At 47.8% G+C, this 25,752-nt stretch overlaps 1 protein-coding gene across 2 annotated transcripts in view; it reads right to left on the minus strand.

Annotated features, from left to right (window-relative positions):
- WASF2 (WASP family member 2) overlaps positions 1–25,752 on the minus strand; it is a 586,462-nt gene that overhangs the window by 426,633 nt on the left and 134,077 nt on the right. The gene's annotated exons all lie outside the window — the stretch shown is intronic.

Here is a 25,752-nt window from a genome sequence, read left to right on the forward strand (position 1 = left end):
AAAATCTGACGTAATTCTTGGTGACCTATTTAGAACTGCCAGGGGCCGCTCCAGTCAGATTAAGGTCTGCCTGTGTCAGCAATGTTTGCAGATATGTCCCAACGCTAGCTTGGCAAATACTTTCTAGCATGCACTTTAGTGCGATAATGATCAAAAAAGTTCTCAAAATAGGTATGATGCGGCTATTAGAACTCAAACATGCATCTGAAAGACCCACCTCTGCCAACTCTACTTGGCTACCATATCTGATTCATTAAAGGGTAACAATACAACAGAAAAGCCAAATCTTACAATGTCTAGTTTGCTGGTGTTTTCACAACTTCAAATATTTTCACAACCTTAGAAAAAAGTTACATGTATGTGGATTAGCAGATAAACTTATCAAAGTTTTGTTTCTGGGTTGTAAAAGTCTGTAAAGCACAGTATTACAACCTACCGGCGATTGTTTAGGGGGACTCGCATACATTTATGCTCCAATACATGTAGTCTTCCATTTAAGATGTGGCAAATAAAACAGCAAAACAAGTTGCAATTCCACTATGAGTAAGCGGTTTATGGAAGGTTCTTTGTGATGGGGTTATTCTTTTGGTGCCTGCCACACAGGTTAATCTGGGCTCGGTTACTTCTGTCAGCAGTAATGGGAAATAAGAAATTTTGGTCTGGAAGGTTCCGTGCACACCCAGGATGCGAACAAGCTTCCCCACTTTATGGGTACTCTAGGGCACAACTCAAGCCTATCATGTAACCCCCTATTAACACACCCAGGATGCGAACAAGCTTCCCCACTTTATGGGTACTCTAGGGCACAACTCAAGCCTATCATGTAACCCCCTATTAACCCTGTATCCAGGACAGCAGAATACCTTTGGTTGTTTGTATGCCTGTAGCGTCCATGAATGAACAAACTCCATCCCTCTCCAAGCCAGCCCCTTCTCCAATATGGCAGTTGCGATATTGAACAGGCTGCCTCCGCAGCTCGGCCTGAATCTGCCCGGATTGGTCATCACGAGCAACCTTAAGGCCAATCGGAACCGGCAGGCTTAGCCGGTCCCCTCTCCAAGGCCCACCGCTAAGGCCCCGGTCTGTGCCTGTTCAGGCCTTGGGAGCTCCCCACCCCATCTCCTCCCTCGCAGCACTGTATGCTCCACCACCTACCACCTCATAGAACAGCTCCCCAGCATGCAGCCGGCAACTCCCAAGAAAGTAACTCTCCTGGAGCCTGGTTCTCCCCTTGCAGAGCACCTGAGAGTTGTGTTCTACTACCTGATGTCTACTCACCAACCCACCAATGTTGAATCGAGCTGTGCATAAGCCTTTTATTTCCTGCTTTTTCACGTATGCCTTCTATTCCTCCTTCATTCTACTACTTTGTGTTTGGACAATTTCTAATCCGGCTTGTAACAACTCCCTCCCCCCCTATTTTGTATTGCATTTGTGTAAAGTGTGGGAAACTGTTAAACCTAGGTGTGTTTAACAACTGTACACCCCCCACCCCATCCTTTACAGTTGGTAATTGAGCTCTTTAACACTTTGCATTTTTTGGAGCTCGCAAAAGATTCACAAAGAATAGTACCCTACTGTACCACTAGTGCTGAGAATACATGAGGTTAATTGCACAGTATTCTAGACTGCAATCAAAGTCTTCACCACTTAACATGTGTGATACTAAACAACTCCTTTAATCTCCCCTACCTTCTAAACTAGCCTCTAAAAGTGACCTTTTCAGCATATGCAATTAAAAAAAGGAAAAAGCCTCACCCATGGGTTAATAAACAGTGTTGCTGCATACTCAACATTATAGCGAAGAGATGGTTGGTGTGGGCTGTCGGTGGGGTTGGAACCTTGCGTCTGCGGTTCGTGCCTCAACACATCCACAGAACAGTTCACGTTCATACCGGTTGGCCGACAAGAGTATTTCTACCAGATGGTGGAGTGGGAGTACCAGGTCATTGGTGGAGCAGGTCAAGATGTGAACTTTATCCGCAGAGGAACCAACAGTGCCTTAGTGGTGGCAGAATACAGGCGGTCAGACAGTGTGCATACAGGAGTCTGTGGGTAGCCACAAGGGAAGGTGAGTGAACCACTGCACACCCAATTCACCCACACAGCTGCCTCAAATTGAAAGCAGTGAAAGCTCCCATCGGAGTGCAAAGCCTGGTTCCTGTTCTCCGGGCAGCCCATCACTGTACTTTATCGTTTGGCTATTAGGTGGTACTAAAATGTCACCAATAAGCTGAAACGATTGCATTGGAGTGCAGCTAGGAGGCAGATGGGATACAAGGAGGGCAACAGATGGCGGGTGTCATTTGGTAATTCCCACCCACATCCTGCCCCTACCCCCCAAAAAATGCATTCACCTGTGTTATGTTATGGGAACTTGTAAAGCGCAAGTCACCCATAGGCATGGGGCTAGCGAGGAAGGGCAATGAACCATAGGCCCAGCCAAAGCAAACGTCTAGTACAAATAGGTTTTCAAAGCCTTTCTGCAAGCCAGATGATTAGGCTTTATTTTTTTACTGGAAGATCGTTCCATAGTTTTGAAGGTGGGTACCGAAAAGGCCCGTCCACCAATCTGAGAACGACGGACGGGAGGCACACACAGCAAACCAGCCGAAGCTGAATGCAAGGAGAGCCTTGAAAGGTATTGGGTGAATATAGACCGGTGGTATTCCTGATCATGAAGTGCCCGATGAACAATACAGAGCACCGTAAACTCAATGCGCTGAGCCACCGGACGCCAGTGTAGAGCTGGCGAGATATGGGCCCCATAAGGTGATCCTGTTTACCACCTGTGCAGCCAGATTTTGAAGGCGCTGAAGCCGTTGGACTATAACCTTAGGTTGAGCCAGATAAAGGGCATTACAATAGTAAAATCGGCTCAGCACCATAGCCGCAACCACTGGCGGACACAAGGTAGCAGACAACATGGGAAGCACCCTTTTCAATATTTTAAGATGGAAATGGCCAGTCTGACACACCACTGAAACTTGGGCGTCTATAGAGACGCTGACAGGAAAACTGCATGATTCTTCACCTTAGCCGCCACAACGGAAAGAGGACCAAGAGAGGATGTCCAAAAAGACACCCACAGAGAAGGATCGGGGGTGGGGGGCAGGGGCGACCACCAGTACCTCTGTCTTGTCTCCATTCAACTTCAGCCAATTGTGGTTCATCCAATCCCCCACGTCTGCTGACACTGAAAAAGGCAGCACATCTCAGCCTGATCAAGATCTAAACGGATCAGGATCTGAGTGTCGTCGGCATAAGAATAGTACCCGACACCGAAGGAGCAGATGAGACACACTAAACGCCAGATGTAAATGCTAAAAAGAATAGGAGACAAGGCAGAGCCCCGCTGGATGATGCAGCACAGGTGGCCGGGCACAGAAAAGGGGGGGGGGTGGGGGGGGGGAGAATGGACCAGAGTCCTGTCGGCCAGGAATGAAGAGAACCAGGCCAGCACTTGACCAGATATTCACTCTAGGCCAGGCGGGTCAGCAGGGTCGGGTGGTCCACGGTCAAAGGCCGCTGACAGATTTAATAAAATCAGGGCACCAACCCCATCAGCATCCACTAGCATGGCCATATTGTCGTGGACAGAGACCACCTTCTGTGCCTCGGGCAGGGTCAAGAAGTTTAGAGGACTGCAACACGGAAGAAACCAAAGACTCCAAAAGCTTCATGAGGAAAGGTAGAAGGAAGATGGGATGAAAATTGGAAGGGAGTGATGGATCGAACAATGGCTTTTTCAGAAATGGGGTGGGGGAAATCACTGTAGCGACCTTAATTCCAGAGGGCTACACCCCAATTGGCAAGAGGTACTGATAGCTACCGTGATCTCCCTCAATACCTTAGGCGAAATAACCTTCATGACTGCCAAAGGGACTGCGCCTGAAGGAGCACCGACTTAATTTGCTAAATAGGAGTAGATACCATTTCCTCAGTAAAAAGAGGAAAATATGACCATTCACTCAAAGCAGTCAACCTGCAAGGAACTGGTAATTCACTCTCAGGAATAGAAGCCATCACGGCCACAGCAATGCGAGATCTCTTTGAGCTAGCTCTATCAAGCAGTATCAAAAGGTGGTCGGCAAGTGCCTGTCACTTTTATTTCAAAGTAGTCTTATGAGGGTTAATGGCTAAACTGGAGCTGTAAATGTGCTGCTGACGTAATAAAACAGTGTGTGTGTACTTGTACTGAAGTCCTGAATTGACAAAGCCAACCGTTTTTGCTTGTGTGTGTAGGTATTTGATGGACATTTGTCACCCACTGCTATCCTATGGCCAGGAACTCCCCCCACCACCACACATCTCCAGCTACTCTCCTCACACAACTACTCAGACTCCTTTCACTAACCTGCTCTACACACTCACAAAGCAAAACCGCTATCACTCCGAAACCAGTATCTGCCCTTCAAAAAAAGTCTCCCGTACAAGTCGTGTGCTTCCCCTGACTCCTGCCCCCTTACTCGTTCTGGTCGCTTGGTATTCCTCCACTTATGACCTCACCTGAAAAACCCACCCTTCCTGCTTCCTGACCCCTGCTTAGGTACCTCTAGCCCCTAATCAATCTGCGCCCTTCTTTCCTCCCCCGGGGGATTTATGTTATGTTATTTTGCATTTATATAGCGCCTTATATACCATTGGTATGGTCTGAAGGCGCTGGTAGGCTGAACGCCCTTGGGAACCGAAGTTCAGATCAGTAGAGAGAGTCAAAAGGTGCATGTGAGCACCGGGTATGTGTGCAGCTCGTGCGATATCGGTGTAGTAGCTGCTTCATAGCGGTAGGTGTGGTGGTTGAGAGATCAGGAGAATGTGTTCGTTCAGGCTGGTTTTATCCAGAACGGCTGTGGCTGCGTTAGGCCTGAGGGGAACGCCTGGCTGGGGGTTGTGAGACCAGCAGTGCCAAGTTAGAATGATGTGGAGTGAGCGGCGGATGTTGGTATGAGAACAGTTATACCGAATAATGTCATAGTATCTCTGTGTTCTAGTTGAGTGGTGATGTTAAGGAGAGAGTAAGCGTCGTGGTGTGATTTGATGAGTTATATGCTCTTTCAAACGTTCTCTGCATTCGAAGCCGTCCGCTCCATGCAGCCATCCGCTCCATGCAGCCATGCAGCCATCCGCTCCATACACACATCCGCTCCATACACACATCCGCTCCATACACACATCCGCTCCATACACACATCCGCTCCATACACACATCCGCTCCATACACTCATATCATAAAGTTTAGCCAAACTGGGGGGCGTGGCTACATGGCCACGGACTAGGACGTGCATTCTGTGTGCTCCTGCTGATCCGGAGATGATCCGTCGTTAATAGGTTCCTTAAAGCCAATCAAGAAACGTGGATTTGAAGCTACAGCACCATGAAGTTGGCGGGCATGCAACGGTGCAAGGTCTGACTCGAATCGCGCACGAAGGAGAGAGTGCAGAGGCAGTGAAGTTGGAGCGCACCCTGGGACCGTAGTAACAAAATGGCGTCTATCGGAGAACAATGAGAAGGGCTGAATAGTGCGGCGCTGGTGATATAACGGAAGAATTCATCTGCATGTACAGCAAACCCGATCCTACGAGGGAAGATCGAAAGAGTGCGGCAACCGCGGGGTTGCAAGCGAAGTAGACATGGTAGAACAAATGCGGCTGATCGGCGAGGGGCAGATGGAATAATGTGAAGCTCGGTCTTCCGAACAAAGCAGACCCGGCGCGGAGACAGAGGTTAGCAAGATTGTAACAATGGGACACTGCAGAGTTCAATGACGTGGGAAAGCATACAAAAGAAGCAGAGAACACAGGGGCTCAGCTGCTGCATTGTGACATTATAACACGGCACGTAAGCATACGCGCTAACTGCATGAACCTCATTGTGAGTCTATCTAGTTTTCGTGGACCACAACACGAGCGCTGCCGGGCGTACTCAGAAACCCATTAATGCTTATCGCGCAGTGGAGACGTGAGCTCCCAGCGTGCTCCTGACTTGGATCTAGCAGGTGATCACCGTACCCTCAGCAATACAGACTAGAGCCGGGTTGTGTATTTCACCGTCTAGGCAAGCCGTACAGCATTTGTCCACTGTTCGCCTGCCTCTGCCTCAGCTGGGATTAAGCAGCACTTCGGAGAAACGGAACAAAGGTACTCCACAAAGACTGCGAGGAAGCCACCAAATGTTATCCTGACACGGGCCACAAGCGTTGGCTGGAGCGCACCGCATTGCAGCACCAGATAACAATCACGTTGGGGATAAGGCAGAGTGTGTCTATATCATAAGAGACATCAGCCTACGGGTCAGACACGTTGTGGGCAAGGATTGCGGCACGCTCCGGATATGATAGATGCTACCTGCTATTTGAGGACTCACTGGTGATGGGGAGGCATGTAACTGCGGGCGAGCGAAGCACTATCGCTGGAGACACAGAGCTAGACAAACCAATGTGGGTCTGATCAGATCAGTGGCCAAGTACCCTGGGACGGCCGTGAGATGCTACAATGCCAAACAGGGTTGTGGTAAAAACAGAGCAGAACACTGCCCAATGTGACAGCGGGTGACCTTGAGGCCTGATGAGGAATCTGCGCAATACCCAAGCACGACACGATATTGAACCGCTCTGGACAGAAGACGCATAGCCAGACGTCACTGGACGTGCATGAGTACTATAAAGAGGGGGCGAAGGAGTATCCCTGAATGCGCACGGATAGAAACGAATGCCCACAGCCGCGACGGAGGTGCGTGAGGAGCAGCAGAGGCATAGTGTATGTGCTGTGGCGCTGTGTGAGACGCTGCACGATTCAGACCCAAACAAGCAAGGCCTGGCGATGGGACGTGGGAACACTATATTAATGCCACCGCAAAACACGCTATTGGGACACTGACTAAAGTAGTCAGAGGAGAGACGTGGGATGACACAGCCCACTCGAAACACAACTTTACGTGCCACAACACAACGCAGCCCATTGAGGAAGGCGCTCCAGCACCTGACTGAACTGGTGAAGACAACACTGAAGAGCTGGAACCAGACACGTAGGAAGGATTGCATGATGTCAGTGAAAGGGGCGAGGGCCAAGAGCAAACAACCTACAATGGAGACCTTTGCAAAGGCACAGCGGACCCCCGCGGCCCCGGCACAAAGTGCAGTGGCGGCTTCCGCGGATGGTACCCCAGCAGGAGAAAACCATCAGGTCCTAGCAGCCATAACAGAACTGAACGCTAAGTGGGGTACAGCAATGGCAGATCTACGGATGGCCCTGGAGAACAAAATAGATGCTGTAGGAATCTAAGTCACCCTGCTGCAACAAGACGTTAGGGTGCTGGCAGAAAGGACAAGTGGCCTGGAGAACGCGGTGAAGGCTAACACAGATGTAAGCACAAACAATGCGAAAGAGGTCCACGTAATAAAACAGCAGGTTGCTAACCTTGAAAATCGAGTGGAAGAAGCGGAAGGAAGAGCGAGCCGGAAAAACATCCGGGTGGTCGGCCTGCCGGAGGGAGAAGCGGGCCAGGACCCCACGGACTATGTGGAGAACATGATCCTGCAAGAGATAGGGGCAGACAAGCTTTCACAAGGGTTCACGGTTGAACATGCACATCGGGCCCCGATGAGGAAACCACGGCCTGGGGCCCGACCGCAGCCGATAATTGCGATTCTGAACTATAAAGACATGGAGAAGATCCTGGAGTTTTTTTGTAAGGGCGGAACGATAGAAAGAGCGTTCACCAACATCACGGCATACCCTGACTATACTATGCTGGTGCAAAGACAGCGGTATAGCTTTGTGGCTGTCAAGAGAAGACTGCGTACCCTGCAAAGCTAAAAGTTTTGCACAAAAGCAGAGCGCTCTTTTTTGACACCCCAGAGGAAGCAGCATCATGGCTGATTTGCAGGGCTGTCGGAGCGAGATGAGGAGCAAGATCGCCAGGAATATGATAAGTGAGGAGACTGTATCATGAACACTGAGGGGATAAGCAGGGGGGGTTGGGGGTAGAGTCCTAGTATGACACTTTGGGACATTTGATCGGTATCATGTAGCCTTTGGACTGGAATACAGTGAATTAAATGCACAAGTGAGCTGGGTAGCACTAAGCGTAGCAAATTTGGAACAAACAGGAGCAACAGGAGGGAAGCAACCTACCCCCCCCCCCCCCCCGAGAATTAGTAGTAAGGCAGCCACTAGGGCGACTTCACCCTGCTGAGCCGCGAGTACAGGCTTTTTCCAGAAAGGGCTAGAAAGAAGTTTTAAAAAGAGGGCTAATCCCAGGCTATGTCTGTGGTAGCATAGTGCTCATGTTCATACCAATGCCAGAATGCATATCAAGCTCACTGCTAGCCTTGAGACAAAAGGAGAGAATGTGTTGTGTGAACATACAAGTGGTGCCATGACGACAGGCACAGTTACATCTTTCAAACAATCGATGGAGTAGCCTTTTCGTACTCAAGTATAATAGAACCTCTGGAATATATCGAGATAGAGCTTCATAAAGCTTGGTTCCATTTGGTTACTGAAACTCCTTTAGCAGGCATCCTAGATGACCTAGTATTATGCATTGAAACTACTGGACTTTTCAACTGCCTTTGACGACGACTATCTACACAGCCACTGTATCAGTGACATGGTAATTCATTAAATTGAATCTTATTAGACAACTGCTGATGTACTGTTTTACTTCCATTTGAGCCAGCAACTCCACTACAAACTGGGTTCTAGATGGCTCACCCTTTCTGCTGCTGTTTAATCATTGTGTGATCTCCCCACGTTAGCTAGTCCTTCGGTTTTACTTTTAAATGTATGCTGATTAAAGACGGGCAAGCCAATGAGGGTTCAAGCCTGGCACAATGGCTCCGCTGTAGGCACTCACGAAATCAAGAGCCAAACAAGAGCAGATGAATGGCTGTCGTTCCATAAAAATGCGCTGTCACAAAAAAGCATTACAAGAGATTGAATCAAAAAAGTGTAATCCTCATTAGTGTTTTAATCATTTCTGATATTTGCATCTGCAATTAGTACAACATTTGCCGACACAACCACTTTTGGTCTTTGTCAAGGTAAAAATATTCCAGAACTGTGTTATACAATATTGAAACAAATGGATATAGACATTCATGTCACAAAGTCATAGGGATACCAAACAATTGTTCATACTGCATAAATAAGTCAGTCAATTATAATATTTTCAATATTGATGCATGTATAATCCAAAAAAGATTAATTCCAACAAGGAAAGAAAAAACGCAAATCAAGTTAAGTGGATGAAAAAGAGAAGAGAAATAAGTTACCAAAAAAGTACGTTTTTTGCCACTATGATAGTACAATTCTTAAAATGATTCTTCTACAAATAAAGAAATCCCGTTATCCACAAATTATTGTGCAATGTTGCATGCATCATTATGTGCCAAGTGGGATCTGATCTCAATAAAAAAAAAACTCGGTTTACATTGCACTCATTAACAATGAATCCACCTTGTCATTCATTTTCAGTTAAGTGCACTGAAAGGTATTAGAACCATACAATAATTGTAAATTGCCATATGGAACTAAATGTTTAGCAAACACTGTGATAACACTTATTATTCAATAGGGGGGTAGGATGGTAATTGACCAATGCAAAGGCTACCCATCATACAAATACTCACAATCTGCTGTGAGGACATTGTTATCAGACCTCACTAGTTGTAATGTCTAACCCTTTAATTAGGCAAGGGTAGTGGAGTCACCTGCGATACCCATGCAATTTACACCATCAATAATATTCATACCACCGAGTTTTTAAACATCGTGTTCTGAAATACATGTATTCTGTGATAACTATTAAATCCATGCTATATGTCAAATGTGGATTTACAATGGACCCCGTTCTGTACACTGTACATAATTACCTCACTGAATTATATTTTCGCTGAATTGTCATGCGAAAAATGAATTCGACCTTTAATTGGGCCTACTTCTATGAGAAATTATGCTTGGGTTAGTCTATGATGGAACTTAGCATACAGCAGTGAAGCTAAACAAGGGTTGTTAAATTGTTGAGCAGAGCCAGACACCATGTGCCCTGTCCTTGCTAGGGGTGAAAACGGGGAGAAGGCAAAAAAAAAAAAAAAAAAAAAAAAAAAAAAAAAGCCAGGCATGGTGATTCAGAAAGAAAAGGACGGTGTGAGGTGGTAGGCAGGGCAAAGAAAGATTAAGGAAAAGCAAGGGGGAGAGAGGAGGAGAAAAGATGTGATCAATAAATGGAGAAAGCAGAGAAGAAAAGGAGGACATTAAATGTGATGTACATATTCCTTGAAAAACGAGAAGAGGAGGCAATTGTACAGTGAGTTTGCAGAGTGACTCAATTAGTCTTGAAATGGCATTAGGGTCACTAATGTGCTAGCATCAGTTAAACACGTTTGTAAACACAAAGGATCGCAACAATGCATGCAGAACACCCAACACCAAAGTTTCTGCAGGCACCAAACATTCCACGGTGAATGTATGCACACCTAAGGCAGTTGGGGTTCATTAAGTATTGCAAATATCTGCAACCCATAGTCACAAGTTAAAATCCCAGCAAGGCGTTTCAGCCTTTTGTCCTTCGGAGGTTAATAAAGGGAGTATCATTAACCCGGCAAGTAACGACACCGATTATTACATTGCTTAAAGTGGGATGAATGTTTTATGAAGTGCTTTATAAAAAAAATGTGGTATTATTCTATTACCTAAACCTTTTCTAGTCCGTGTGACTACAGAGCAATGATGTGTAAACGAATTGCAATTTTATCTTCTCTGGAGTATTAAAATGCAGCCTTTTTATTGTATAGTATAATCAGGGGTGCAAAATTGGCACTGGCCATTAGCTAGTAATATTGGACTCCTGGTGATTATAGTGGACTGCGTGTATAGGACAGAGGTTGTGTGTGACGTTTGTATGGCTGTGAAAAGCTTGTAACTTGAATGTTTGCCCCCTGGTAGAATGGTGATGGCAAATACTGCATCGTTTATTCGGTCACTTCTGTTATTTATTGAACACAATGCTGCCGAATGCAACCTTTTTTCCTCCAACGATTCTGCGGTCTCGTTTACACAGATCTCAACCCATAGACGTTGAAATAAGCACAGCCCCCCTCGGGTGGACCGAGGGTCTGAGGATGACTTACATCATTTTCAGTTTATTTACCTTCAATAACCTTTTGCTGTGACAGTTAAACATATCCCCACAGGCTAATGCCTATGTATAGGAACGTTTGGTTTTGCCTCGCTGTAAGATTTTTCGGTAAATTAGGGATTTCATAGGCATGAACGTGTGCAATTTGAGTTGATGGAGGAGAGACATTAGTCACCTTTCTCCCACCCAAAATATATGGTGAATTAGAATAGGCACAGTTTGCACAAACATTCACGAACAGGATTAAAAAGCTGCAAACATGCACAAAATGCAAACGTTCAATTTTCAGGTACATTCGTAAGTTTAACACCTGTGCGGTTTTAGGCGTTGCAGGTGCGCTAGTTGCTGACAGACAGTCCGTACACCGCGCTGACGCAATCTATGCTGACCGAAGTCCGCAGGCTAAGGGCACAGTGTTGTGTGCCGCAGGTGCGCTAGTCGCTGGCTGACCATCCGTTGAGCCTACATCTACCGAATAAAAGCAGGACCCCGAAGCCCACACATGCGAAACCTGCGCAGGCCAAGGGTACTGTGTTGTGTGCCGCAGGCGCGCTACTCACTGGCCGACCGTCCTTTGGGCCTACGCCACGCTGATGCAACCAACATCCAAATAAAAACATGACCCCAAAAGCCCACAAGGGTGAAGTCTGCGCAGGCTAAGGGCAGAGTGCTGTGCGCCGATGGTGTGGTGCCATCACAAGAGGACTCTGACAACAATCAAGTTTCTTGAACAACACGGGCCTCAGTTACTCTCTTCCGACTTCCTGAGGTGGCCCTGAAGTCTGCACCCATCTCTACTGCAACCGTTTGCTGCTAGGTCGCCTAGTGAGTTTGCTGTGCATTGTGTAGAGCCTGGTCTCCTTTGCCCTCTTCCTATCCTGCGCCTTCTTCCATGTTGCTCTGTATTTCACCTATTTATGTTAACTACTACTCTATCACCTATCCCACCTCCCTCTCGAAGCCTGGAAGAAAATAGTTCAAAAAGGGTCTCCTGATCTACAACCCAGGCCTACACATTGCAGACACCAATGTCAATGCTTTCTCCAGGCAGACTTGTCACCAATATCCTCTTTGATGTTCACTTACCTGACCTATGGACTCTATATCATCTAGAAACTTTTGTACAGGCACGTTATAAATGCCATATCATATCACATTTGGTCTCTGTCCTCTCTCCTCTCCGAATAATGGCGGCACTAGATGGGAAGTACTCTTGGCTGGCTTTTCTTGTTCCAGGTGCATCATTAATGTTTATCACAATGTCGGTCATGGCCTAGGGCTCTCAGCCCACCCTCCTCCTCCTTGATGGGCGTCTTCGGTCTCTTATCCACATCCTCCCTTCTCCTGCCACTCCTTTGGCCTCCCCCATCGTCCCCTCTCCATCTCCAACTGGCGTACCACATCCCTGTACCCCACCTCGGAAGATCTTCAAAAAGGTGGTAACCTGCTCCACCTAGCCACCCTTAACTCTCTCTCTGCTGTGACATGCTTCTGATGGTTCTCTCCTCCTCAAAGACTTTGATCTCAACGTTCTCGCCCTCACCGAGACGTGGTTCACTGCCAGCTCTGTCACTGCTTTTGACGATCTCCTCCCCGAGGGTTACAAGATCCACTCCAAGCCCAGGCCTATCCGGTATGGTGGTGGAGTGGGCCTAATCTTCTCTGAGTGATCCATGCCACCATCATTCCTACTCTGTCCTATTCCACCTTCGAATGCCTCGTCTGTAGACTTGGCGTCTCCCCTACACTGACTGTTGCCACCATCTACAGACCCCTCTGGTCCAGCGACCATCTTCCTCTCAGAGTGGTCCGATCTCGCCTTTGCCCTTCTTGCCTCAGCCTCTAAAAACTTCTTCTTGGCGACTTCAATATCAACCTGGACTCTTGAGGTGGCCTATGGACTGTTCCGCAACCTTTGCGACACTCGATCCCTCACCATTCATCCCTCTGGCTCAACGCACTCTACTGGGCATACTTTAGATGCTTTCATTTCTTCGGAAATTCCTATCTCCACCCTTCTCACTGCTCACTGCTCCCCTTTCTTGGTCTGACCATTCCCTTCTGTCCTCATCTGGATCTCTCTGGTCCTCCTATTAAGCCCTTCACTGCCCGTCTCCTTCTCAGTCATCCGACCGATGAAGAGTGTGTCAGCTGATGCCTTTGCTTCCACTTACATTCCCACCAAATCCTGCCCCCGATTGACTCTGCTCTTGCTAAGCTTCACCTCTCTATCACAAACACCCTCGACATTCTTGCCCCCGTCATGAGGATCCGTATGAAGCCTGCCTTAAAACTAACACCTGGTACAATTCAGACTTAACCTCTCTGAAACACGAGTGCAGAGTGCCTGAGCAGAAAGGGCAGGCTTCTGCCTCACCCTCTGACAAAATAGCTGGTCGCCTGCTTCAAAGGCATTACAGACTCTATTCATTCTAAGACTAGTACTCACATCCAAACCGGTACCTCTGGGGCCTCTAATAACTGGTGAACGGTTTAAAATCTGCAAGGAGCCTTCAAATCGTTCTGCATTCTCTTCATCTGCCTTACAATCTTTATCCCTCTGTACCTCACTGGCCTCACACTTCCTTTCCAAAACTCAGGAAATTCTGTCCTCGCTCTCTTCTTCCCCCACCTTCTCCCCCATAACCGCATGCCTCCCTTTGCCCTCTCCCTTCTCTACTTCTCTCCTCTTTCTCCCATATTGCTCCAGACGAGGTCTCTAGACAAGTCCTCTTTATGAAAGCCTCTGCCATATAGGTGCACCCCTGCTCTTCCAGAACTATAAAGAACAACATTTCCTCCCTTGAGCCTTCCTTGGAAAACTTCTGCAACCACTCTTGCCACTGGCTCCTTCCCTTAAACCCTCAAGTACTCCCTCCTAAAAAGCCTTCGTCTGACCCCTCCTGCCCTGCTAACTATTGTCCAATCTCCACTACCCCCTTCCTGGGCAAACTCTTGGAGAGGCTGGCCATCTCCCAACTTGCCCAACACATTGAATCAGTTGGCTCTCTCCATGATCACCAGTTTGGCCTCAGAGCAGCCAGAGGCATGGAAACTGCTCTTCTGAACACCTGTGATGATATCCGCTCTAACAGACTCCAACTCTCCTTCTATTCTTATCCTCTGCCTTTGACACAGTAAATCCTGCCATCATGATAAATTGGCTCTTTGACACTGCTAGTATCTCTGGACTGGCCTTTTATCTCCAACCAACCTTCCCAGGTTCAATTGGGCCATTTTCTCTCCCCAGTTTCACTGTCCACCTGCGGTGTCCCCCAAAGCTCTATCCTCTCACTGTGGCTCTTTGACATCTATCTTGCCCCTTTGGCCAACCCTTTCAACCCACTTGATCTCCTTCTAGCCCCACTTCCATTGCTATGCTGATTTCTCAATCATCCTTCAAGCTTCCCTCCTCGTCCCCTTTCTTTTCTCATCATTGATAGACTGGCCACCTTTCAGTCTTGGTATGCTGCCAATGATCTCTGCCTTAATGCCAGTAAGACCGAGATCCTCATGATCAGTACCCCTGCCCAGACTTTCCCTCCCTCTGGCTGCCCTCTCTGGGCCCCCACACCCTCACCTGCGTTCAAGGCTAAAAACCTCAGTGTCATCTTTGACTGCTCTCTGTTGGTCTCTCCTCACACCACAGACCTTGGTAAGAAGGCCCACTATCGGCTACATCTCCTCTGCGTCATCCTACCTTTCCCCAAGGAACTGAAAGTCTCTGGTTCTCTTTAGGTTGGACTACTGCAATAGCCTCTGCCTCAATCTGCATCTTCTCTTCGCCCTCTCCAACTAATCCAGAACAGGACTGCAAGACGTATCCTTGGCCTCAGCCCCAATTTCTCTTCACTGGCTCCCAGTGGCTGCTAGGATAAAATGCAAGACCCTCAGCATCATCTGCAAGGCCTTCTGGGGCCTGGGACCTCACTAAATCCAAATCTCTCCCCCTAAATATCTCCCTTCTAGAGCCCTTCGCTCTGCTACCTCCAACTCCCTGCAACCCAGACGCTTCTCTAAGCAAAGAGTGGGTGGTAAATTTCTTTCTTCTGCAGACGCCTCCCTCTGGAATGTTCTCCCTGCGCAGCTCAGGCTTGATTGGGGTCACCTTAAGTTCCGGAAGCCCCCTAAAGACCTTCCTTTTCTCCTCCTCCTTCACTCTCCCCCTCCCTTGCTAATTTCCCTCATTCTGTTTGTCTCTGCCTGGTTCCCTCCAAGTACCACAGGGCTCCATCCTTCACCCCTCCCTCACCCCCCCCCCCCCCGGGTCCCCGCACTCATTTGTACTTGCCCTATGGCCTCCTTGTTGCACTCCCTCCCACCTTAGCACTTTCAAACCAGCACTTCAACCACCTTCTTTCCCTAGCACTTCCTGTTGTGCACTTGCACGTCCGAATGTCACAAGGCCTAGTAGTACCTTTGTTATTTTCCCCTCTATTCACGTCCGAATGTCACTAGGCCTAGTAGTACCTTTGTTATTTTCCCCTCTATTCCCCTCCCTTTTTTTGCCTTGTGGCGCGGTGAAACCCAATGCCTTACAAATAACCAATACATAAAAATAAGTGACCCTGAGAAAATAGCATCAGCCCACGTGAACCTGCAATTTGGCCAAAATCACGAGACACTGTCCAACCCGAAACCTGGTACATAGATGAGCTCTGTAATGGTAATTTCTGATGCTTTTGCATTAGAATTGCATTGCCCCACACCACGTTTGTACACATGCCCAACTGCTCAAAGTGAGGGGGTAGCCAGAAATCATGACGACGTCATTCTGCTAGGCATGAATGATTTTTCGGTGTATGTAGTTAGTGGTAATGATGCGAGTTCCAGACATGAGATCGTCTAGTCCGGTTTTGCTTCAAGATAATGAAAATGCATCATTAATAGCATATCAAGTTGCTAGTAAATACAAGTTTCTTACGTCCCTTCTGTTATTTACAAAATATTAGGCTGTCTATTTCACACAATTTCTTTCGAACAGCTCTCGGCTCTCCTTAGGCATTCAGTGGGTAAGCCAAAAAATGTATATGTTATTGCAAATCATTTGCTAGGGTGTAATGAGTTAAGAAATGTCTAGGTATTATTAATGACTCATTTGTCAAGAGAGATAGATTGGCTCCAATCAGAAACGCCCCTCGCTGGCCCAGTGAATTCTGGCTAAAACGAATGGGCCTCTGTCCAAACACCTCCTCAAAGGGAAGAAACCTAGGGGTGAAGATCAATTCATAACTTGCCTCGCTATAGCAGACTACTGTGGTCACATTCCAGTTTTTATGAACGTCCCACGAACGTGCTCGAGTGACTAAGAATAGAGAGCGAATCCAAACCATTCAGGGGCAGAGGGAGTTCTCCTATTACAATACTTTGAAAATAAAAGGTTAAATTAACATGGTGAATTTTACAGCAAATTGTGATAAATTGGGTCAAAAGTCACACAGTTTACAACAGTTGTGACCTGGCGTGTGTTTTATCAACAGATTGTTCTGATTACTTTGCCCACAATATATGCAAGTGTTCTGTCAGTTCTAAGGTTATCTTGGAGTAAGACACACAACAGATTCAAAGTTCAGAACATACTCTTATTAAATTAACTGTCAGGATTGAAAAACAAACTACCTTGCCCTATACTATATAGTGGGGTTTCCGTACTAGACCAAAACTAAGGAAAGTCAATAAATTCAAATTATGAATCTGGGTCCAAAACCAGTGGCATAACACTGTGGGGACCCCCGCTGCGAGCCATGCGGAGACCCCGACCCCCACACAGCAACAAATCACAGTCGTGCCACACTGTGCCGGCCTAGATTATCACGCTTGCACAATAAGTGCAAACGTGCGGCTGAAGGGGTATGCCGCACACTGTACTAGGAGAAAGATATGTGCTTTAATACAATATATAGCACACTTTCAGAAAAAATTGGCAAAAAAGTCAGTGTCTGCAATTATTTTGTAGGGTAAGGCCAATCCAAGTCACCAACCATGCACTGGAACATTAATGCTTTGCTATTAAAAATGCCATGCCAAATTGAAAGCATATCCAACTGGCTGCACAATGTAGACCAGTGTAGACATGTAATAACATTACAGCAAAGCATGCCAGGCCAGATAAAGACATACCTAGACTGGTTGCACCAAAATGCCAGCCGAAGCAATAACACTCATCAAGAAGAGAGCACACATTTAAGCCCGGGTCTCTGCGGCCTTTAACAACTTGGCCGAACTATTTAAAATCTGCAAGGAACAAACCTGTTGCAGTCTCTTCCTCTCCTGTTCCCTCCCAGGCCCTCTGCATGGCTCTGGCCTCTCACCTCTCTGCTAAAACTCAGGACATCCTGTCCTCCATCTCCTCTTCCTCCCCCTCTTTCAGCTCCCATTTGCCATCTCTACCTCTCCTCCTCCCTTCTCTTTCTCTCTGACATCACCTGACAAGGTTTCTAGAGAAGTCTGATCTATCAAAGTGTGGTCCAAACAGGTGCTCCCCTGCTCCCCCAGAACCATCAAGGACCATATTGACACCTTTGCTCCAGCCTTGGCCAATTTCTGTAATCACTTTCGCCACTGGAACGTTCCACCCCTCCCTCCGCTTAAGCACTCCCATGTGCACAGACTCCTCAAGAAGCATTCTGCCAATCCTACCTGCCAGGCAAACTATCGCCCAATTGCCATCACCCCTTTCCTGGGCAGACTCTTGGAAAAGCTGGCCCTCTCCCAGCTTACTCTCCACACTGAATCTGTTGGTTGTCTCAATGGCCACCATTCTGGCTTCAGCACTGCCAGAGGCACGGAAACCTCTCCTGAACACCCGTGAAGACCTGTTCACATCTTGATTCCAGCTCGCCTTCGGTTCTCATCCTTCTTGACCTTTCCTCTGCCTTGGATATGGTAAACCATGCTACCCTGATAAATCTGCTCTGCGATGGACAGGTTGACCTTCCTCTCAGATCGACCTTCCCAGGTTCAACTGGGCCCTTTTCTCTCCCTCTCACTTTCTACCTGCAGAGTCCCTCAGAGCTCCATCCTCTCGCCTTGGCTGTTCAACGTCTACCCGGCTCCTCTCGCCCACTTATCTCCATCTTCTCTCCAACTTCCGGTGTTATGCGGATGACACGCAGCTTTCCTTAAAGCTTCCCTCTGCAGCCTCCTCTTCCTCTCTCATTCCTGACTGCCTGTCTACTATTAAAGCATGGTGCTCTGCTAACGATCTCTGCCGTAATGCCACTAAGAGAGAGATCCTTCTCATCAGAATCTCTGCTCCCTCTTTCCCTCCCACACTCTGGCCGCCCGCAATGGGCCCCCTACCCTCAGCCTCCTGCGAGGCAAAAAACCTTGACGTCTTCTTCGATTCTGCTTTCTCCTCACATCACATGAAGGCCCACTTTTAGCTTAACCTCCTCAGTCATTCACAACTCAATGTCTCCAGAGCTCTGGTACTCTCTAGGCTGGACTACAGCAACAGCATCTTCCTCAATCTGCCCAACTCCCCCCTTCACCCCCCCCTTCCACTAATCCAGAATAGGACAGAGACATTCTTTGCATCAAGCCCAGGGACCGCATCTTTCCAGCCCTATAATCTCTCCACTGGAAGGATCAAGTTCAAGACCCTGTGCATAATCTACAATGCTTTCTGGGGTCTGGGACCCCTCCACATCCAAATCTCTCCCTAAATACCTCCCTGCTAGAGCCCTTCTGTCATCTATCTCCAACTCCCTGCAGATCAGATGCTTTTGCAAGCAGAGTGGGGGGTAGATCTCTCTCCTTCACAGGTGCCTCCCTCTGGAATGGCCTCCCTGTCCCTCTCAAACTTAAACTGGATCTCTAAGTTCCAGAAGCTTCTCAAGTCCTCCCTTTTCACTTCTTCCTTCCCTCCCTCTCCCCTGCTAATGTCTTTCTGCTTCTTGATTGGCTGCCTGGTTCCTTCAGGGCATCAGGTCCCCCCATTCCAGTTTACCCCTGCACTTTGTCTCCCCGAACCACCCCTGCTCACCCACAAACTGCACTTTCCCTTCAAGGACCCTCCTCTCGCAGTTGCCTGGCTGGGCTTGCACCCTTGTAGCCCTTCCAGCCCCTTACCTCACATTTAGCTTGTGGACCTTTCTTCCCTTGCACCCTCTACTTTTCCCAGGCTCTGTCCACCTGGCCTCCCTTGGCATTTGCTCGTTTCCTCACAAGCTCTTCCGCCTTGACCGGCACTTCCCCATTCCACTCTTCCCAGAACGTCCACGTTCCGAAGTCACGAGGCCTAGTAGGATTGTTTTTTGTTTTGTCCTCACAGTTTCCCCCACCCTCTTGTCTTGTTGTGCCTCAAAACACTGTGTATGGGCGCATTATAAATACCCAATAAATGAAAATAAGTAACAATCCGGAAATATTGGCCAATAGTGAGACCCTCCCCTACACCTGTGGGAATAGTCGCCACGCCTCCAAAGCCATGTTCACTAGTGACCTCGCCACTCCTGGAGCCTGGGTCACTAATGATCGGCCAGGAACAAAGTTTCCTATTAATCCATCAGGTCGAAGACCAGTTAACTTGTAAATCAATTGCACTTCTCTCCCTGCCAGTGCCTTTTATGTGTGCTTTTGTTCTTTTCTGACCACTTTCTCAGGGCTCCCTTTGATGGCAAGTGCTTATTTCTGAAATGGCCCCAAGAGACTGCCTGTCACAGCTCAGGGCAGCAAAAACAATGCTACTTTCATGGTGCACCCAGAAAGCCTTGTGTGATCCAGGTGGTTTGCCAGCAGAGCAGTTGGTGAGGGGAATCCTGTACATTAAGGAACTAGAATATAGATGAGCAGTGCTGTATTCACGGGTAGTTATCAGAGGCATGTCATGCCAAATCATTTTAGGTGATATACTTTGATAATGACTGGAGGCACCCAGACAAAAGCTTAGTTACAAATGTGAAATTCTAAATTTCAGAGACGTAAACCTCTTTAGAAACAAAACAATTTAACCCCAAATATTAAAAAGAAAAACAAAAATATGCCTAAGATAAGGGATGGAGAACCTAACTTTATTTCCAATAACCGTATGTCAAAAACGTGACAGATGGGAGGAAGTAAGATGAAGAAGTGATGCACAATGGTATTTTCATCATTTGTTTGGGCGGGGCCAGACTATCACAAATCCATTTGCTGTAAAGGTCCGAAATCTGGTACTAGAGGTAGCAGGTGCCACACGTCCGCCACAGACACCAGGCCTTGGTGCCCCTCACCCCTTACGGGACTATCAATGAGATCACAAGGGATGCCTACCGTAAGCATTCTCCTCCTCACCCGACCCCCCTCCTGATAGCATCATGAAGTTACAAAGAGATGGTAACTTGCCATCACAAGTGGATTCACAAGAGAGAAGAATGGAGTAGCAGGAGGACGCCTGCATAGGATGGTTAACACCCATCCTCTTCACCGCCTACCAGAAGGACCTAATCCTGAGAGTCTGAATCACCATACTGACAGGTTTGCACAAATGATCACGATAAACCCATTAGAATATAAAAAGAAGCAGGCCAAACTACGAAATTAAGATAATTGTAGTGACAAATCAGCTTCTGGCCCACCAGGTAAAGGGACGAATATCGGTTTCAAAACCATCAATCAGACCCACACCTCTAGTACACCAGAAGGGATCCGAACAGATTGGAAACACCTACATTTTGGTAACGTGTATGGAACGGCAGGCTGATCTCCAAAAGGTTGTGGATCGTTGGGTAGTTGCAACACCGCAAAAACACAATTATTACCCAATGATAAAAGGGACTGTCCAGACAAGGTTGTATACAAATATCTACTTTATTATTATCACAACAGACAGTTCTAGCACCACTACGAAATACGACCCACCCTGTAAAGGATTGCAGAGGACAGTTTCAAAGAAGGAAAAGGGATGCACTCTGGATACTGAGAGGAGGCTAGTCGGTATGGAAAATGATGAACAGTTCAAGGATATTTGGCTTCAGCATAAATGCAGCAATGGGTCTTAAAATGTCTCTAGACCCCTTCGGAGAAGGACCAGGGGACACAACCAAAATGGACCTTGTGCTGTCGCTGTTCTTGGTGCTCAACGGGGTGGCGTCTGTCACAGAAGCCTGCCAAGCGCACTGAATCAGAGGTCAAGACGACAGTCCACTGCGGGTATCAGGCGGCAAGATAGTTTGTCAAGCTACGCTGGACTTGCGGCTGCAAGCTGGCCTACGCGGCAGCTCAGGGTCAGGCATCGTTGTCTCAGTGTTGGTCGGCGGTTCTAAAGCACTGGTCGAGACATCTCAGATGCCTTTAAGCAACTGATGCGTTACAAAAGTCGACGTTGCAGTCGGGAGTAACTCGACTGGCTCAAAAATGTCCTTTAAGGCAGACGGTGGTAGATGCTGGGCGAGGCACTTCCCCCAGCTTCTCCAATGGGCTTGTGTTGTACTTTAAGGCAGACGGGCCAAAGCTGAGGAGTGTGTTGTAGGCAGCTGCCTTGTCCTTACCAACAAATACCTGTATGCATGCGGTCATAACCAGAGTGCTTGCAACAGGAAAGGTAAAGGGGTGAAAACATGTGATACTAAATTCCACCCATCTTCCAGTCTGTTGTGGATGAAAGTCTCTCTGGGTAATGGATCCTCTTTGTTTCCCGATTAAAGCGGCAGGTCTCTTGAAACTGCGGCAAGACCAGACTCTGACTCTCTGGCTCCTATAAACCACATCCTCGTATGAATGGGGTCCCCCTGTGGGGTGAACTACTTTAAACATGTAGTTGCAGGCATAACGGCTCACTGTCAATTTGATACAGAGGGCGGGAGATGGCATCAGTTTGACAGTTGCATATGAAAGGCTTTTGGGGTTTCTTGTCCCCTTTGTTAACCCCTGCAGCCAGGTCTCATTTGGGCCTGCTTGAAGTACATTCCATTAGTAGTTTATTTTTTATTTGCATTTTTAAAGCGCTCACATAGCCCAGGGGCATCGAGGCGCTGTTACAGGAATATAACTTAGTTGCGTATTTATAATGTGCTTAATACCCAGAGGTTTCTAACCGCGGACCCAGAGATCGAACCTGTGTTGCTTTGTGTCGTCTTGTTTCCAAGGCGAGCATGTTACTGCTGAGCTATCCTCCCGGGACAATGTTATTCGCTGCCACTAGCTGCAGGGACGAACAAAAGGACCAGGTGGAGTTAATCAGGCTGGCCATGGCAGGGGGAAGGTTTGGTCCTCCCCTTCTGGAGATGCATTGTGTACTCCTCCTGTCATATCCCAACTAAATATGACAGGGGGGACTGTGCCTGTAGGCTGTGTCCACCCAGAGTACATGGGTCTATGCGTATGTCGTGCCGCGAGCATAGGAAAATGTGTGGATTAGGCCCACACATTTTCTGGAGGTTATATCATTCAATTTAAAATTTCCAAAAGCCCAAGCGAGCGCACACTCACCATGCGCAGATGGTTGAATTCCTTACAATTATCTATTGTGGATTTTCATCATAATAAACCCACGTGTGACATTGAAGCAAACATCAGCTTCCTTTCAAGCACCAACAAGCAAACCATGTAAAAGTTGGGCGAATTATTTCCCTAAAACTATGCTACGAGTAAACGGCTGCCTGTCTGGTCTGATCCCCCTATCCTGTGGGACCAGACAGGGATGTCCTCTATCTCCCCTGCTCTTCGCCTTAATTATGGAACCATTGGCCCAACGAATCCGCCTTCACCCCGGAATTAAAGGCCCCCAGGTAGGCCCCACCCAACATAAAATTGCGTTGTACGCTGATGATGTTATGCTAACCATAACGGACACCGCCCAATCACCGAGGCACTCCTGGCAGAAATTCACTCCTTCGGCAAGTTGTCCGGCTTCGCTATAAACTTCACAAAATCATCTGCCCTAGGGGTGAGACTGAATTCAGAAGATAAAACTTCCTTCGGAGCCCTCTTCTCGATCCGGCTGTCTGAAGAGACGATTCCGTACCTAGGAGTCCAGGTCACAGCCCGCCCGGAAGACATCTATCGGGCAAACTTTCGACAGTTATTTAAATCCCTGGAAGACGACCTCGAACGATGGCGCTCACAAGAGATCTCACTCCTGGGCCGTATAGCGGCATGTAAAATGAACCTTCTCCTCTACTCCTGTATGCTTGCTCAGCCCTTCCGATTATGATCCCCAGGCCCCCACTTCAACGTCTCCAGAGAAAAAATGCTGCATTTCATATGGAATGGCAAAAAGCCGAGAATCCCACTGAGAATGATGCTGTCCACTCCGAATTTGGGAGGCCTGGGCGTCCCAGATCTCCAGAAATACCAGATAGCGGCGCAATTAGCCCACACACAAGCCTGGTTCATTAGCTCGAACCGACCAAGATGGTCAGAAATGAAACAATCCCGCTTACCCCTCCCCCTCCGCTTCCTCCTACACCTGTCTCCCGCCCTAAGGAGAACATGGCCAGCCATTCTATCCTCCACCAAGTGCACCCTGAAAGCCTGGGAATGGACCCATAAACATAGGGGCATCCCGAGGGACCTGTGCCCATCCGCCCCAGTCTTCCATAACCCGGCGTTTTCACCAGGAGCCCACCCAGCGAATTTTAACAACTGGATCGCTGGGGGTCTCAGCTCCCTGGGCCAAATCTTTGTAGGGAAACACCCCGTCACCTTTGAACAATGTAAGAGTATCTTCAACCTAAGGGAAACGGACAGATTCTCATATGCTCAGCTACGACACTGGTGCTCCCACCCATCAATTCTCCTCGCAGCCACTCGAGAGTTGGACCAAGTGGAGCGGACACTCGCAGACCCCCCACATAAAGGTCGAATCTCGACGATATACAAGCTATTGCAGACAAACCCTCTCACTACTAGAGCGACGTATATAACACACTGGGAAAGGGACCTAGATCATCCAATAGAGGATCAGACGTGGATAGACATTTGGTCTCGCACCCACTCCTCTTCATACTGCATCACTAATCGTGAATGCGCCTATAAACGGCTCCTACGATGGTATTACCCACCACTACGACTACACCGTATTAACCAATCCCTAGACCCCCCCAATGTTGCCGTCAATGTGGCCTCCCAGGATCATTCATTCATATGTGGTGGTCATGCCCAGTGGTTGGAACATTTTGGTCCCAATGCACGCTAACAATCGCGGATATAACAGGGATCACGTTGCCTCTGGTGCCAGAATCAATCTTACTGGGAGCCCCGATCCCCGGCTTATACCCTAGATCTGGTAGGACGGCAGCCCTCCTGACTCAGCTACTATTAGCGGCCAAGATCACGGTGGCGCGGACGTGGAAATCGCCAGAGGGCCCTCAGATGATCTCGTGGTTGCTAAAACTATGGGATATTTTTATTGCAGAGAAAATCACAGCGGCAAGTAGGGGCTTGCTTCATCGCTTCACAAACATTTGGTCACCTCTGGTGGACTATGATGAGAGCTATCCGGCTCTAACATTTAAGCCGTGGGCGATAATAAACGCCCTGGCGGGCGAGCGCCTGGGCTCGGAACACTGGGACGAGGAGCGAGAAAGGGGTGAAGACTGAAGGAGAGTCATCGTGCGGAGGGTGGAGGGATGCCTGAAAGACGGAATTCTAAGGTGCTTGATGAAAGGCTAAGACTTGCTTGTTATAATGTATGTTCTCCTGTGTATTGAACAAAAATAAACATGTTTAAAAAAAATAAAAGTTGGGAATGGTAGGTTCATCCACAAACACGGATTCCATGAGGGTGTGAAGAAAAATAAACAGTTACAACATAATTGGGTCTACATTTAAAGGAAGCAAGTAATACAAAATAAAACCATGAGATTTAGGTTATCTATAAAAAGTTGATTGGGATTGAAGTGAGCTACATGTAGTAGAGAGTTTCTTAAATAAGCACCCTTGGAGAGTCCATACATACACATACTGTGCAACAAACAGGCACCTTACACACCAGAGGAGACTGCAATCAGTCTGACATGTGGAAGATAAAGCAGGATACAGGGGTATTGAAAGGCAGCTTTAAGATGGAAAGCAAAAGAGGAAGGGCATCAGGAAGCTTGTGTGGTGGGGTGTGTAGAAAGTCAGCACCAGGATGCCGATGAGGCGGGGCATATAAACACAAGAAATGGGGTTCTAGAGGCTGGCCAAAGGCACCACGATGATGCTTGAGGGATGTGGTACGAAGCCGAGATATCCAATGTTAATGAAAGAATTGTGGTAGGGGGCGCAGGGTCAGAGGAGATGCGGAAGCACGTGTGGGGAGAGGGAAACTGAATGCAGAGCATAAGGTGCTCCCGGCAGGAGTTCTGGGCTGACCGCACAGTCTGTACCAACAGATTATTGCATGAGGGTGAAGGAAACCGAGTAACAAGATGTGGGGTGATGGCATAGAGAAGTGGCATTCAGCAGACGAATTGTAAGATGCGGATGTGCAAGAAGCAACAAAGCATGCTAGGTACTTTTTAGCCTCTTGAAGAAGAGCCAATGCTAGAGGGAGTAATGAGGATGCAGGGAGAAGGAGTTAGTAGCCATGCAGAGAAATGGCGGCTGCGGGTAAGATTGTAGTGCTAGGATGCACATAGAATAAGTAGATTTAGGCAGTGGGATAAACGAATAGGTGTTTGGAGAAAACAATTAGTCGTTTGGATT

Source organism: Ambystoma mexicanum, chromosome 11 (assembly GCF_040938575.1).
Source record: "Ambystoma mexicanum isolate Mex_15411 chromosome 11, UKY_AmexF1_1, whole genome shotgun sequence".
Taxonomy (NCBI): Eukaryota; Metazoa; Chordata; class Amphibia; order Caudata; family Ambystomatidae; genus Ambystoma; species Ambystoma mexicanum.